At 41.1% G+C, this 17,940-nt stretch overlaps 1 protein-coding gene across 1 annotated transcript in view; it reads left to right on the top strand.

Annotated features, from left to right (window-relative positions):
* Positions 1-422: 422 nt before the first annotated feature.
* Positions 423-17,940, top strand: part of LOC134068639 (A disintegrin and metalloproteinase with thrombospondin motifs 2-like) — a 146,208-nt gene continuing 128,690 nt past the window's right edge. The window contains exon 1 of the mRNA XM_062524324.1: positions 423-447. The gene's annotated coding sequence lies outside the window, so the exon portion shown is untranslated. The remainder of the gene's footprint in view (positions 448-17,940) is intronic.

Raw genomic sequence — 17,940 nt, 5'->3', positions numbered from 1 at the left:
GCCACGCAAAGTACTCACTTAGAACATAGAGCTCTACCTCACAACAGGATTACTGCTCTCTCTAGTTCTCCAGGGGAACTGAGCTACCCCTCTTAAATAACCCCACCAATAACCTCAAATTGGCCCAAAGTGAAAGATTGGGTCAAACTACCCAAATAGGGAATTACTGTCTCTAATATTAACATCAAGAAAACAAATACATAAAGCAAAAACATACAAAGTGATCATAGTGCATATTACAATCTAAATACATATTAATTACAAGTGCAAAATATCTCCACATACATAATGATAGCGAAAAGGACAAACAGACGAAGCAAACACCCCTGCATCATAATGCCAGACTCCCTCCCCTTGTGGGATGGTGTAAAAGCGCTGTCCCAACGCGAAGCGCGCTTCCGCAATGGGACAGCAGACGGAAAGGCAGAGGACCAGGAAGTGTTGTAGGTGAGCTGAATGTTAACCAGTTTACTAGCGATATACAGAGAATGCAAATGGTAAATGGGAATGATTGTGGGTACCACACTGTTAGTTAGCATTGCCGTGGAGAAAGAAAACATGTCCTTAGTTATTAGCACTATGGCCAAACTTAAGATAAATCGCGGAAGACCAAACAATCGGTCTGACGCGTAAATGAGCGCCAAACAGGCGGCAAACTCCCGACACCAACAATTAAGTTCACCGTACACCAAACAGACGTTACACAACAATAAACAATACTCTAAACAAACAAACAACACAGTTTATAAGCCAGGAAGTTGTGGCGGGTGACTGTGTGCGAATGGGTTCGTGTATGCGTGTGTTCAAATGAACGGAGTCTCTCTCTCCCTCTCCTGCGCTTGCAGCGTAAAGTCTGTACAGTCCGGTATAGTGAGAACGGGATAGTTCAGTTTCTCACAAGTGGACTACATCTCTCGTCTCAAACGATGCACGTCACCAACTGAGCCACCAACTAGCAAACGAGAGGCTGGCTAGTTAGCTAGCTATTATGCTAGTTAACGGTTACATCTTGCTGCCAGCTAAGTCACTTAACAGTAGTGTTTGTACAGTCTATGAATGAAATACAACTTATCTGATGTGTTTAATCCTCTGACTCATGATATTTTCATCGGCAAGGGGGAAGCTCAAATAAGACCTGTTGCTGGCGCCCGTGGCTGTGCATTGGTCTAACGTCACTAACGCGACTGATGTGTTTGTAGTCGTTGGAAACACGATCTTTCACAATGTTGTAATTCACTAGTTACGACATACTTTTCAAATGTCTTTACATGAAAAATTGTCATTAAAATTGACAAACATCATATGGGTAATTCAAGGCACAAGACAATCGGGACCAGAAAATAATTTATATTTCTCCATTGACTGCCATTGAAAAAAAATCCAAAGATAGGTCCCATGGAGGCAATCGGAAGGGGCGGGACTTCGGCTCTCTATGCCGGAAGGGACTACGGTTAGTCTGGTGGTTCAGTGTAGGCCTATGCTACAGGCAGGAGAAAAAGGACAAGAGACACAGGATAGTTTGTGTTTGTTCCTTTCCCGGCTGCGAAACAAAAATGAAAAGTTACATTCCAGAAAGTTTTCATCAGCTGTCATTGCAATAGAGGTCTCTGGTGAACCAGTGGCTTATTGTTTTGAATTTGGACATTGACATGTCGTGATGGATTACCATGTCTGCAGTCATCATTTTGAGAAGGACGATTTCGTTATTCCCAGAAGAGCTTAGTTCTTACCCAAAGAAATCGAAGAAAGTTTGCTTGAAGAAGCGCCCCAACTGCTTACGGACAGACTGGAGGTAAGCTGTTTCCTTTCTCGTGTAAGCTATAGGGGCCTAGGCTACAATGGTTCATGATTAATGTTGGGGAAGCATGCATCTCAAAGTCAAGGATGGGTCCTTCCAAGCCACTTTTTTTGTAAAAGCACTGTTCCAAAGTAAAGGATGCTTAAAAATTCTATCAAGTACTGAGTCCTTCGTTCTGAGAATTTCTGAGAATTTTGGAGGATGCATGATGGATCCTCGGCGTGAAGAAATAACCCACAATCCATTGCGTATGGACGATTAGAAATTAGAAGATAAGAATCCTTACCTACTCTAAACAGAGAATGTGTGTTAAGTTGGGTAACAGTGTCTCTACTCCCTTTAGTGTAAGTAATGGAGTGCGTCAGGGGGGGCTACTCTCACCTGCTCTTTTTAACTTGTACATGGATGAACTATCTCAGCACCTAAATGAATGCCAAACTGGTTGTCTGATTGGGAACACTCTTGTAAAGCATCTCATGTATGCTGATGACTTGGCCATTCTCTCTCCCAGCAGTGCTGGTTTTCAGCAATTACTGAACACTTGTTCTGACTATGGGATGAAATATGATGTGCAATACAATGCAAAAAAAGTGTTGTTGTGATGTATAACTAAAGGAGACAAAGAGCTGTGTTTTCCAGATTTCTATCTGTCAGGACACGTGTTGGGAGTCTGTAAGAAAACAAAATACCTGGGTCACTACATCACAGATCAGATGTCTGATGATGACGACATATATAGACAGTGTTGCATGCTTTATGCCCAAGCTAATATTTTGAAAAGGACATTCCAAATGTGCTCTGACAAAGTAAAAATTCAGCTTTTTAAAGCATACTTTACTCCACTATACACTGCAGCCCTATGGGCAAAGTTTAAAAAGGCCAGTCTACAGAAGCTACAGGTTGCTTATAATGACTGCCTTAGGATATTACTGAAGAAGCCTAGGAGCTGTAGTGCTAGTGGCCTGTTTTGTAATGCAAGTGTCAGAACCTTCAGAGCATTGTTGAGGAACCTGATGTATAAATTTATCTGTCGACTCGCCTGAATATGTCACAGAATTACATTGTTATATTGCTGACCAATCCCAGATATAGCACAATTCGTTACCAGTCACCAATGTGGAGGTACTGGTATGAATGTCTTTTATGAAAATGTGTGGGGGAAGTTGTGCTTTTGTTTTTTTGGTGTTTGTTTGTTTTTCATATAGGGCTGTTTGTGTGTTCTTCTATGGACCTTGAGTCTGACAAATAAATTATGATGATGATGATAATAAAGAAAAGAGGGAGATAGAATGTAATGGAAGATGAAAAGAAGCAGTGCATGTTGATGTAGGCTAAATAACATTTCTGAAGTTATTGTGCATATTTATCATAAATGCATTATGTCAATGTGTAGGCTATTTACTATTAGTTGTGTTTTGATAGACTTTTGTTATTAGTTTATCTGTGAACTTCGCCCAATGCGAAGTTTGTAGGCTACAGGTTTAACAGACACAGACAAAAAAGTTTATTAAAAGGAAAGTGCAGCTGCACGGTTATCGGCACTCTGTTAAAGCAGCGAACCAAAGCCATCGATATCTCAAAGTCAGCCGTTGACTTTGCTGTTAGAGCCAGATTAGAGCTGTCACGTGGTTAGTGGTAGTCTCAGTAGTTCCTTTGGTCCCTGGTTTACTATGGGATTGACAGCAGCGATCACATTAATATTTACGGTAAATACTCAATGAAAATTACTATAAACTGCATTGCCACATACATATATTACTCACTGAAAATGCATTATTATGCACACGACCATAAGTCATGTAGAAAAGTCTTATGATAACACCTGAGATATTCAATCATTCCCCCATTGAGAGGAACTATTGAATGACCATGACATACCGGATGTGCCGCCATTTTTTGTACACGGGAGTGAATGGTTGTGTCGCAACTTTGAGATATCGATGGCTTTTGAGGCGAACGTTCGGAGAGTGTAGACAGTATGGCCACCGCCATGGTAAATAGGAGACCACTTGCTAGCCATTTCATTGAATCCTATGGGGCGTAAGCGGCTAAGCGCCACTTTTGACAGCAAATAACATTACAGCTGAAGCGTTTTAAGCCCTTGTACGAACCTTTTCTATTTTCGGAGAAAATACAACATTGTGAGATTGGCGTTACAACCTTGTAACTGTCTTATCGGCTGAGTAATAAACGTTTTTCTGAAATCAATGCTAAAGTGGTAATGCGCATGCGTCCAGAGAGTAAAGCGATGCCATAGGTCAGACTCGGTCAGACTGTGCCTACGTCACATGTACGACACCTGAGCCTGCGCAGGAGACCTACAGGAAATAGAAGACAAAAAAAAACGTTGAAATTTGCTTCCTTGGTCGCTGCTGATGTCTACGTGATAGCTCTGTCCATATCTCTTACTGTCTATGGTATTAGGCACATTCGAGTTTGGATACGGCTGACTTCGACTGGCTGCATACGTCAACGTGAGCTTGAGTCTCACCGGGAGGGGCGAAAGTTTTAGACGCAGATGGTCCCGAACACGATTCTGCAAATTAACCTAACGTGATTTGCGTGAGACCTCGCGGGAGATATCACAGGATTTTGTGTTCATTAAATGCACTATAACTTTCAAGATTACTCATTAAAATGAGCATGATGACTGATGAAATAAATTGATATGATGTAGTAGTTTAAATAAACCACTGTTGTTACAGATAACAGGCCTGCATTGTAGCACATTAATTAAATATCAAGTGTTTTCCGTGTGTATATGTAAGCAGCAGCATAAAATAGCAGAATATCAAAACGTTTTCAGTAGGCTAGCCTACCGCTGTTCCAGAAATCACAAATAAGAAGATATCTGTTCATTTTAGTACATTCTAACGTAAGGAGCAAAGATTCCAGAACAGAGCAAGATGGATCACTTTTGACAAGCTCAGGTGTCGTCCCAGACGCTGGCTAGTGCTGATCCTAAAATGTTAGCTGATGTTAGCTGATCCATCAATTTTATTCGTCTTACCTCCAACAAAGTGGTCGCTACACAAGCGTTGGTATGTCGAGGGTTCCCAATCTTTGCTGTTAATGGCCGCGATCCATCTTCTCCGTCGCTCAGCATCTCTTTGGATCCGATAAAAAAGATATATCTTCCCTCGTGTGTTGATGGTTACTACATCCAGGTGCGCAACAATATAATGGCATGATGGAAGTTTTTCTGAAAGTAAAAACTTTCGATGTTCTACTACTCCTTTCGATCCTTTTAGTACTGCTCCTCAATGTTAGCCGTAGACTTCTGGTAGACTACTGGTAGTCCATGTCCAAAATGGCGCTTACGTTTTCTCTGACGTAACGTGGGATGGGTCAATAGAATCTTTGGTAAGGAGGCAGAACGAGACCCCTGTCATAATCGTCATGGGGAGATTCCATGTCATGGGGCGGGATTCAGGGTTGCAGGCTTTAGAAAGCAAATGCAGAGAGCTGCGAAATCTGACTGCAGACGTCTTCATCCCACGAGTTTTGAGTGACGTGACATGGTTGCATTTTTGTGACAATAGGCGCGTTCAAGTTCAACTCCAAATTACCTCTTGCAGCAACGAGAGCTGCCGGTGACAGCAGGGGAGGGGATACAAACGCTGCTATGAAGTTGTACACTCTCTACTTCCCGTAGTCTAGACTTGACCATGTGACGAAACATGAGGCACGGACCCGCATGGACCCTTGTGGATATGAAGAGGCATCTAAACACCTGCACATACGTCAGGGATGTTAAAGCCAATTAGGGCAAAGACCTGGGGCCTCATTTATAAAACTTTGCGCAGGATGTACGCCAGAAGATGGCGTGCGCACAAAACTCAGAAAGTGCGTGCGCACATAAATATTCTGATTTATAAAACCGTGCGCACGCACGTTCCACGCCAATTTCCCTTTATAAATCAAGCTCTACTCTAAATTTTCGGCACCTGTGCGTACCTCAAGACACACCCATAATTGCCTATAAATATTCAACGAAACGCCCTGAATGAATATTGATGTCTGTGGACAACATGCCGAAAGCAGCGGGAAAGACAAAAAACGTAACTTCATTGACTGTTTGTGGGTTCATTAATGGCGTGAGCAGCCACCGTTTCAGCGGATATCCACTGTCACCTACAACATAACTTGAATGAGTAAAGGGTTGAATGTTTAGAAATGGTCGAAGAATTGTTACAAATTATTTTAGGATTTACACAGGATTTAAACACGATTCACCCGCACCTACAGTAGAAACCACCATCGCGCACAGCTCCAGCATTCAGTCTGCGCCCAACGCTGCTACAGTATGTCTCAATATGAATCAGGCCACCGGGCGACAACATTTGTGAGCAACATGTCCGTGTCACATATATAAATTGGACATTGAGGGAATAAAAATGCTTTGCTGTTAACAAAGGCGCATTTATTTTCACTTGGTGCTCTTATAGCAATATGATTGCAGTCAATAGCACGGATCACATTTGGGAAATTAAATTAGACTTTGCTGCGTTTTTATTTGCCTGTTCCCCGTGTAAGGAAAGTTGATGTACACCTCCTAACAGGTCTGGCAAAATTTGGCTGAAGGTTGGCTATCCCAGTCGGGTCAGCCAGTTCTCGATTCAGCCAGTGGCAAGAAAGCCGATGCAAGTCAGCACTTGCAGCGAGACTGCATGGCATGATTCGGGCGGGTACCTCTCGGCAAATCCCTCTTACTGTATATAGCCTACCATTTGCAAGCTAACAAGCAACATGTTTGAGCCTTGATGTATTATTGACAAATATCACAACATGCACGAAAGCCATAAGTGGATAATTAACAAAACATGTGTATAGCCTATCATGTCTTTCTTGCCTCAAATAAGATGGATTTTTTGACGGGCGCACGTAACAACAATCAACCACGTTTTAGATTTTAAACAGGATTAGGTTATGGCAGTTATGTCTCTGATGCGCGTCATTGCGCGATGTTATGTTTATGTTAAACTTCGATTATTGAACCAATTTCGGGTCGTTGTTTCCTCCTGAGGTCGCACTTTCTGCTTTTCCCTTTTTTGTGCGTACGCATGGGTCAGAGCTTGCGTGGAGGTGTGCACATTTTATCGTCAAGTTCACCTTTTATAAATACCAAAGCTTGCGTAGAATGAGGCGTACGCATTCTTTTGTGCGTACGCATCGTTTATAAATGAGGCCCCTGACGTCATGAAGGCAGGGCTCCGCAGTGCTACGCAGTACCTAGAGGGCTGCTGCGCCGCTGCTCAGCAGCCGCCTTGCCACGCCTGGCTCCCGCGATAAGTTGAGGCCATGTGATACCGACTGCAGAGTCGAAAACACACCCATCTAGACCATCGTGGACAGATTTTTAACCACGTGCATCTTGTGCTGTGTAGTTTTTGTGCTGCGCAGCCATCTTGAATGCACCTATGATCACAACATTTCTTCAAGTCGAACAACACGTCTAACCAGCATGCACTGCATATTACGCAAATTACGTTTCTGTTTGCAGTCGACTGCATCCGACTGCAGTGGATTTGACAAGTCGAGTGAGCCTACTTCCACACTAGCTAGGCTGTTCCATTGCATTTGATCTTGACGGCTGGGGAGGGTACTGGGAAGGAGTGTAGCCTTGTCTCTCTTGCACCCGACTCGCAAGGAAGCATTCTATCAAGGATGCGCTCTTGACTTTGAGAAACACAGACTGTGTGGTTGCCATTACCGGTGTCTCGCTATCCAGCAAAAGAATCTTTGGTCACCGCCGTTTGTCGCTTACGGCTCCCATTGACTTTCATTGACTTCCATTAAACACATGTAAACACGTTCATACACATGTTTTGGGATTGTAGCCTGTTAAAAAACTTTTGGGGCTCAATACATTCATTTATTGAAGTAGTCCTGGGTAGACAGTTCGAACCTACCAGGAGTCTATATCTACTTAATGATACAAAGGCTTTAGTCCTAGATCAGCCAAAAAGAAGAATATTCATTTTGACTACTTATTTTGCAAAGAAATGTATACTTTTATTTTGGAAGAATGCATTACCCCCATCTTTTAAGACTTTTGTGGACCAAATATCTTCTTTTTTGCCTTTAGAGAAAATGACATTAGAGAAATATAACAAAGGCTATCTGTTTGATGAGTTCTGGTGCCCTATAATTTCTGGTTTGATAAATATGAACAGGTAGATTCTAAGCCTTGACATGATTCACATTATAAAGAAAGAAAAAAAAAAATGATAATAATAATAACAATACTACTTCTACTAATAATAAATCTTATGTTGGTTATTAAATATATGCACACTTTGAGATTGAAAGCAATGCCCTCCATACACATTTCCTTTACTTTTTTTGTTTTCTTTATAACGTAGCCCTATCTTTTATCTTCTCAATGTGTGTGTGTGTGTGTGTGTGTGTGTGTGTGTGTGTGTGTGTGTGTGTGTGTGTGTGTGTGGGTGGGTGGGTGGGTGTGTGGGTGTGTGTGTGTGTGTGTGCGTGTATATATAGACATATGAATGTATTTTCTGTTCTACGTAATCTCTTCTTTTACTTTTATTTATTTATTTTTAAATTCTTGGTTATAGTATTTCTAAGTTGTTATATGTATTGGATTATCCCTGGGTGTGTGTGTGGGTGGGGATGGGGGGGCATGGGGAAATAATCAAAAAGGACTTGTAAAGTATATGAAAGACAAAGAAAATGTATTTGCATTGAATGTCCTTGGAAATAAAAAGATTTAACAAAAAAAAAAAAAAAAAAAAACACATGTAAACAACATGTCAATTATGTGCTCACTATAATGGCTTAAAATAACGCCGCTGACTTATGCCAGCAATCATTTCACTTTGATAATAAACTAAATTTTTTGTCCGACATATATACAGCAAGAATTACTTTGTCTACTCATCATATCAAAAGACAATGCTTAGTTTTTATTCTGATTAGGTTCAAATAAGCCCAAATAGCAAAGAGAAATACAAATTGCATTTAAAAAACAGCTTGGGCCTTAGGAGGTTAAGTTTCAACTAAAGTTCTCAACTAAATTAATCGTTGTGCAGGTGGACTGTGTAGGCCTACCATTTTGCACTTTAGCAAGGGAGGGTGTGAGTGATCTTAGATAGGCTATTAGCCTATTTATACAAAAAGGCAAACTTTACATTTCGTCTGACATTCATTTTGACATTTAATTTAGACAACATTCAGGTAAAATATAATATACAGTGGAAATAAGCAGAAATAGCACCTACTTTCTCTCTACAAATTAGTATTAACCCTCATGTGCCTGACCGTTCAAGGTCATCAAGTAGCCTACTGTCAGTATGAAAAAAAAAAAAACAATCGGTAGCAATAGCAATTTAGCTGCCTTAGCTGCCCCCCTAAACAAAAAAAGTAACTAAGTAACTTTTACCTAAAGTACATTTTAAATGAACTACTTTTTACTTTTACCTGAGTATATTTTCAGATGGGTATTTTAACTTGTACTTTAGTAATATTTTATCGAAGTATAGGTATTTTTACTTGAGTACCATATTTTAGTACTTTTGAGGTCTCACACTGATTCTAAGTGTATACAAACTATTCCAAAGTGTACTGATTGGTGCTTCGTTTTATGTGTAGACACCTAGAGCAAGCTGCTGACAAGGTTTGGTGCTGTTGTGAGCAATGTTAGTGGTTTTGGGCTGTAGCTCTTGCCCTGGCTAGCTCTGTACTGCGTGATCAACGAAAATACTTCTTCCACAGCTTAGTTAGCACTACATTTGACAATTGCTAATATGCTTACTCTCTAGCTTGGGTGTTCCCATGCTGCCTTGCGCGCGATTTGATTCACGCTGCTAAGGCAGTCTGGAAACTACCGTCCTAATTTTTGCCTGAGATAGGGGACCAATCACAGAACAGGGGGGAAAGCAAGACGATGATGAGCTATGCACAGACGCATTTGACAAGTAGGATTTGGTAGGCCCTAGGCAGGCTACTTACTCTGTCAAATAGGCCTTTCAGAAATGTGCCGTATTGTTATTGGCCGCATTTCCCAAATGCAATCTTTCTTAAGAAGGCTCCAAAGAAGGAATCGCTAGGAAGGAGCGCTAAGATACAGATGTTTCCCAGACGCGTTCTTAACTGCCTTCTTAGGAGAACCTTAAGATCAAGCCTCTTAAGAAGCTCTTAACGAGAGCTGTTCACCACGGTGGTGCTGAAACTGAATCAATCTTGCGGCACTTCTGCAGCCTGGGCTCGCGGGCTCCTTACACCTATAGTCTGCCAAAAAACTCAAACTAACTGATCAAACAGGGTGATTATCAATACAGCCTATGCCTATTTTTTATTAGCTCAGGCCATTCATATATTAATTCATGCAAGACGTATCCCATCTCTCTTATAGATAGTGTGGTAGCATGTGATGTAGGCTATAGTCTACTTTAATATAGCCGAGAAGATGTAACCCTCCAGCCCATGTGGCCTGCGAGTGGGATGCATGTATGCATTAATGTACTGTAAACCGGACTTTTACATTGCGGACTTTGGCAACGCCTAGAGTAGCAGGTGAAGCCTCATTGGATTAGGTTCAGCTTAGTTCGACTTTGGGAAACGCGGCCATTGTGTGGGTTAGGGCATCAGTGACTTCCTGGCATTGGGAAACTGTGCGGAATTGCAAGAATCTCCTCTACCGACACATGTAAACAATCATGTACAGTAGCTGCTGGAAGCCTGCCAGCATGGTGGAGAGGGGAGGGGCTCTGTACCATGACAACTCCTCATTCTCAGTAACGTTCAATGGCCCAATCCCAATGTCCGGACTCACAGACTCATGGACTTTGATGCGCGTTCTCGCGAAATTCGTTAGGGCTTAGGGCTGTCCCAATGTCGAATTACAACGGGCGTGAGGGTTTGAGTACACACTTACCGAGCCCTTTCCGTGAGTCTGCATCGGTGCAGACTTATCCTAAGGGAATTACCCACAGTTCAAAGTGTTGTGACGTTTACCGCGGAGATCATAGGAAAATCCGGAAATGGCAAAGGTAAACAACAGCACGACACACACGTGCATGGTGCAAATGTTAGCAACGTCTTTGTTAGTAAACATCGCCAAGGAACATGTGATCTCATGAAGTGCTGTCCCAATCCCAAATACCTATCTGAGCCCATGTGGCCTCACACACTCACTCACTTAGCACCTGAGATCAATTAAGTCTGTGAGTCCTTAGTCCTTAGTCTTTAGGGCTGACATTGGGATTGGGCCACTATCTCTTAAACACATTTCAAAAGCAAGCATTCATCTCACATTGCAAACACATTTTTCATAATGACATTTTGGATACATGTACACTATTAGTTGTTCGAAACCTAAAGCTCTTCTGTCTTTCATGAGATTCTATGTTTATTTCCATAAGTACAGAGAGAAATGTACTGAAATATACTCAGTAAACACATAAACACTGATTGGAACCAGACATATTTATTTTTTCCAAATCATTTGCAAAATAAAGATCTAAAATATTAACCGTTGTTTTATGTTAAAATATGCATGCTGATATTGTATGTATTTGCTTTAAAGTTCAAAGACTATGATGACGAGATAAACTCTGGTCTTGCTGATAGTCTGCCATATTATTGGACCTTGACCAACAACATCAATAGTCTTTCCTATCAGTGATATATTTACATACATTTTGACCACTTCCCACACCTCAAAGGCCCTGAAACCGCCCAGTAGACTAATCTCCGCAGTTGAATAACAGAAAGTTCTGTTTTGCACTCTCACTTACACACACACACATACTAGAAACTTTGCCCTGCCGGGTTTCTGAAAAATATTGATGATTAATACGTAAATGCTTCATATGTGTTCATAAGAGTTTGAATGAAACAATAAACAATAGGTACAATCTTAAAAGTAATTTGTCCCAATTTTTTTTTTTTTTACAAACGCTTACAAATAAACTATTCTTTCCAAAGTCATTTACAAGACAGTGTCTTCCGAAAGAAACGCATAGTTTTAGTTTGGGGTGTAATTGTAGACTTTGGTATCTTGCAAATGGTTAAATAAGTCTAATGTAATGATTGTGCCATAAGTACTAGTTTATTTGTCTTCACTCCGTATGATGTTATACAATAAAGCAAGTAACAACCACATCTTTGGAAAACCAAAGGCTGTGTATGCACCACAGATCTATATAAAGTCATCACTGTAATAGTCACTTATTGATATGCATGCAGTCAAATGAGAGAATGTTCACACTGAGAAAAAGTAAGGCTCTGAATAAGTCATGCACTTATCCTCACACAACCTCAACCATCACCTCACCAATCACCTGCATGATTATGAGTAGGGCAGATCGTAGTACAGGTCATATGTGGAGGAATAATCCACATAATGAGTTAACACTAGTGAAACAATTCACCATTGAAATCGAAATGACATCCTGAATATACCAACAATTAACAATATTCAAAAAGTTGCACAGTAAGTCATGTTTTTTCTAATGCAGCCAAATGCTGAATTATGCATATACTGTACTTATCCACTTCATCAGAACGCTCTCTAAAATATTTAGCTAGTATAATCATTTTGTAGAGACTGTAACAGGTGGCCTGTCAGGATCTGACTGCAGTATAATAACATGTTTTCAGTTTATTTTCTGATTTGGTCGAAGTTCATTCCAAGTTCCTCCAACATTATTTTTTTAAATAAGGGTTTAAGGGTTGCAGTCCTTTGTTTCAAAACCTCACCCGCCCTCCCTAACCAGTCTATATAATTAAAACTTTGTCTAGCCTGCTTAGAAGGCAACAATTTTCTCAGTTTTTTGGTAAAAGTACGCAAACCAAGATTTTCTCATGACTTTCAAAATGACCGGTCATGCTACTCAAAACACCACTGGTCATAATTATAATGGTTCTTAACCAAGTGTTCCAGTTATGTAAAGGTAGTGTATGCACATTTTGTTACATTAATTTCATTTTAAAGTCATGCAATATATTAATTATTCCACCCTTGCACTGCATAACACATGCACAAAAATGACATACACCAGCAAGGAATGTAAGACAATATTGGAAAACTCTGTCTGACAATGTACAGAGATACTATTATGTACATTCTTGATACATTTTAATTTGAACAACAGATTGTTGTAAAACAGCAAGCAAACTGTTGGGCTCTTCTCCCACTCAGTATGGGATGCTGGTCTGTGTCCTCTCTGTATTCTCTTCTTTCTTTGCAGTGATCTAAAGGAGCATGTATCTGAAACATTCCTTAAACGTTTTGGATGTTTTGGCACTTTGTGGTCAATGGTGGGAAATGCAGGAAATAATAATATAATTTTCCTGGCCATAGACTACACTGTTATGCAAGATTTACATTGACACACAAAAAGACACCAGCTAAACTCTGGTGTAAGTAAACAGAAATAAACATTCCTATCGTGCCTTTACTATATGGACATTCAGTGCAATATACTTTTTTCAGTGTCCCTTACATTTCTACACTTGGTGGTTGCCTTCTTCTTGTGGCCAGATGTGGTATTATGATGGCCACAACCTACAGTACAGTCTGGTGGAATTTGTCCTGCTCCATAAAGCCACACATATGCTGGGGTTAGAAAACAGTCAGGCTGGGTGGAGGCTATTCTTTGACTGGAGGGAAGAATGCAACAGGCAGACCAGTAGCAGACATTTCTGTTCCATTTGACAATATGACAATTTACAATAGACCTACTAAATATTCTCAGGAATACAGTTATGTGAACATGTTATATATAGTATTCCATTTGTTGTTTTAAGTTGCTTTCACCTTCATATTCATTGGTAGTCTGGTTTTCACCATACTAAGCTCAATCTTTTAAGATTGAACATTAGTCTGGGGAGGCTGCGCTTTGTTTCTACTGCACTTCGTGTCGCTTAAGTTTCGGTATTGTCACGTCACCAGCCAATAGCATGCCAGAACTAGAGTATGCCAGTTTCTGATTGGAGCCAAAGGTTCTGGCAGTAAACAGAGGAGGTAGATCTCCTGGTTTCCAGCCTGAACTGCCGGGCAAAATTCAAATTTCCTGGAAGTTCAGGCAGGGTTCACCCAGCCAAATTGATTGGACTAGTGAGGTAATGTTTAAAGACAATATGGCAAAACAATTTAAAGATAATGGCTGCGTTTACCAAAGCATTGTTAATGCTAAGATCTTCTTTAGACTCTTCTTTAGCACTCTTAAGAACGCTGTGAAAGAAGAACGTGTTTCCCAGAGTCGCTCTTAGCTTAAAGGGATAATCCGAAGTGAAATGCACTTTAGATCAATTTTTCGGACTATTGGGAGTACATACGTTGAGTTGACACCAAAATCATGTCATTCGGATGTATTTTGAGAAAGTTCGAGTTCACCGTTTTTAGCCAAAACTCGTTAGCCTGGAAGTGACCGGGGCGTGTCCTTTCGCCGCTACAAAACGCTATTTTTATACCTCTTCTACTGTTCCAAACAACACTACACTTACGTGGTAGTGAGTAGAGGGTCCCTAAAGCCAAACCGAAGTATCCCCACGTCTTTATGTGGTCGGATAGAGAGTCCAGAATGAATTTAATCGAGTCAGTACCTTTCCGGAAATGTCGCTGCTGCAGCTGGCAACGCTTTGACAACACTTTACTAACATTTCCGGAAAGGTACGGACTCGATTAAATTCATTCAAGTCTTTTCAGTCGTGGCTCATGCAAATAGTGACGTGAACATTAAAAACCAATAGTGACCTCGGTCGAACACGAAACAGGAAGGGGCAAAATAGGCGACAGCTGTAGCCTATATGGTTATTTGTTATTTCATTTCTTATAATTTATTAGTCGGCTCTTCTACGTGACAGAACAACTCTATATCTGTTAGTGATGTCACACATCAAACAATGCTGCAGAAACATGAAAAAAATGACTTTGATATGAGTAGGCCATCATGTGAGTTCCTGTTGATGATGACGTGTAGCCTAGTGCACGATGGAAATAATTTCAGACAGGAAACTCTCAGAATTAGTAAATAAGATTTTATTAGAGTAAGTACAAGGTAGTATGCTTGGTCATGGCGCCCTAGATCTGCTCAAGATGCTGCTGCAAAGTTAAAGCTGCGAAGCTGCAAAACTGAAGCTGCATAAATACAAGTAACACTGTAATTGCTGCCACAATAAATAAGACAAGCAGAAATTAACGAGAATCCCCCTTTAAGCAGATCTAGACAGGTGGAGCTGGGGAGGAGGAGGGAGCAAATAAGCGGCGTCATAGCGCAAGAGCTAGGTGAATCTGACAGCGGAGACTGCGGAGATTTAAACTAGCGCAGGCGTATAGGAGCAAAAGGTGATTGGTTAGGTTGCGTTGTCACTAATTGAGGGCGTCACTCCGATTTTCCTGTATGAACTTAAGGCTGGCTTACATTGCACGATTTTGGTCTGTTTTAACAGTCGCCGACTACTTTTCCAAAATCGGTTGTACTAGAATCTCGGCGCGCTCCCGTCATCTAAATCGTTTAGTGTAAGGTGCCAATCTTAGCAGTTTTAAGTCCGTCGGAGTCAGTCTTTTTCTAGTTTTGCCGTTACGACAATATCAAACATGTTTGATATTATCGTAAGTCTTTTCAGTCGTGGCTCATGCAAATAGTGACGTGAACATTAAAAACCAATAGTGACCTCGGTCGACGAACACGAAAACGGAAGGGGCAAAATAGGCGACAGCTGTAGCCTGTATGATTATTTGTTATTTCATTTCTTATAATTTATTAGTCGGCTATTCTACGTGACAGAACAACTCTATATCTGTTAGTGATGTCACACTATCAAACAATGCTGCAGAAACGCGAAAAAATTACTTTGATATGAGTAGCCTATCATGTGAGTTCCTGTTGATGATGACGTATAGCCTAGTGCACGATGGAAATAATTTGAAGGAATCTAGCAGCAGTCTTGTAAATAGTGACTACAGTCTTTGCAAAATCCTAATCTGAGACTGGCCTGTGACTAGTCTGTGACTAAAAACTAAAAACTGTCTTTAGATGTGAGAGGGTCTGAGACTGTAGTCTTTCAAAAATCTTTTCCAAATCTTTGCAAAGTCTGGCAATGTAAGGTAGGCTTTAGTCATTTCAGACAGGAAACTCTCAGAATTAGTAAATACGATTTTATTAGAGTAAGTACAAGGTAGTATGCTTGGTCATGGCGCCCTAGATCTGCTCAAGATGCTGCTGCAAAGTTAAAGCTGCGAAGCTGCAAAACTGAAGCTGCATAAATACAAGTAACACTGTAATTGCTGCCACAATAAATAAGACAAGCAGAAATTAACGAGAATCCCCAACAGGGCAGGTCTGGACGCCAGACATGTGTGCTGCGCTGCTGCAATGTTTCAGTTTCAGTGACCTATAAATGAAACCCAGCCTTGGTGAAAGCATGGGCCGGCTAAGTGACAATGTGTGTACCTCTGATCGAAGACCGAGGTAAGCTAAGGGTGAGATATCCTAGTGAATGCAAAAGAATAACTGATAAATTACCAGCAAGCCGGAGTGACGCCCCCCAAGACGAGCAACAGAGTGAAAAATAAAAGCCGAAACAAAATAGGTTAAGGGGTCCCACCACCACCTGAGCAAATACTCATAAGCTTTTGGGCATTGACAATGTCTTTGGCGTTAGGTCTGACATATCTTTCATAAGCTGAAGATGACCAGCGTCCCATTTCTTTAAGGGTGGCGGCCGGTACTTTAGGCGCAGCAGTTGTGGCAGCTCCGATCCTGAAGGAATGAGGCGTGTATGCTTTAGCATCCAAACCACAAAGCTGGCATATGGACTTCAGCTTATCGGAGAACCAGGCTCTGGACATGGGCTTGCCGTCCAGTGTGAGGAACAGCGGCTCATCGGGGGCAGCAGTACGTCGGGAGGCGAGATAGCGAGACATGGAAGATAAGGGACAGAAATCATTGTTAGAGGCAGAAATAATGATAGGCACACCCTTGCAAAATTTATCCGTTTTTGAGTGTTTTAAAATGAGAGTGAAGTGGTCGTGATCTAGTAAGAGATCGGAAATAGTAAGGTCAGAACTGGGACTGAAAAAATTAGTTTTAGACGTGAATTCTCCAGCCCTTAAAAACCCATAAAAAGCAGTTAAAAATACTGATTCAAGCAGGGTGTCGATGTAAGAATCGAAAACACCCAGCCGCAACCTGTGCAATAATTTGTGAAGGAGAAACAAGGTGAGAGGAAGGCGTTTATCTTTGGTTGCTGGACTTTCCTTCTGAAGGCCATTCATCAGGAGACGGATGGAAGGATGACTTAATAAACTAACAACAGAAGGATCCTTGTAGCGAAGGTGAAATTGAATACCTGCTAGTGTAGATTTAATAGTAGAAGGACATAACTTTCTGGAATTAAAACAATGCACGATGAAGGCGCTTATAATCGACAGTGTTGTGCACGTTCACACTCTTCAGTAACTAGTTCAAAGTTCAGTTCACACACGTGCAAAGTGAACTGTTCACGTTCATAGTTCACCATTTTTAATTTTGAACTAGTTCAAATTCAGTTCATTTGAATGAAAATCTGTTTCTGACGGAATATAGGCTACAGAGCCACCTGTTGTTCTCATCTAATTGAGAATGTCCGTAAATTGGGCTTTATTTCGCTGGGCAGATACATTTCTTTTAGGTCTATGGCAGATACCGACGCCTAATAAATGCGGCCGCGCATTTATTAATAATTAATAATAAATGCGTCAGCTGTGCATGCCTGACGGCAGAAGAGTGTAGTTTTTACACCGGGGGTATGGAGGGGGCTGCCTTGCTGCATTACCTTACCAGATGGATCAGTGACATACTGTAGGGCTCTTTGAACACGTTATGCATCCCTCTATCATCACGGACAAGTGCAGAATCTTTCCGCGATTGCATTCATATAGGCCTAGCAGCGGTTCTGTGTAGGCTACAATGCATCATGCGTAACGTGATCATGGGTAATGTAGTAAGGTAGTGCAAAGCTGTAGTTTAGGAGTGGCGCCCGTGGGCAGTGAGTGTGACAACGACATACTGTTTCTGAATTGCCAGCAGATAGTGTCACTCTATCTCTTCTCTACTCTATCTCTAGTTCTATTGACTTCTCAGGACAAAATAAATTCTGTAACGTTTAATTGGACATCAACAGTGACGTTCGTC

This window comes from Sardina pilchardus, chromosome 21 (assembly GCF_963854185.1).
Source record: "Sardina pilchardus chromosome 21, fSarPil1.1, whole genome shotgun sequence".
Lineage (NCBI taxonomy): Eukaryota > Metazoa > Chordata > Actinopteri > Clupeiformes > Clupeidae > Sardina > Sardina pilchardus.
Note: the sequence above shows the minus strand (reverse complement) of the source record. Positions and strands in the feature narration are given on the sequence as shown.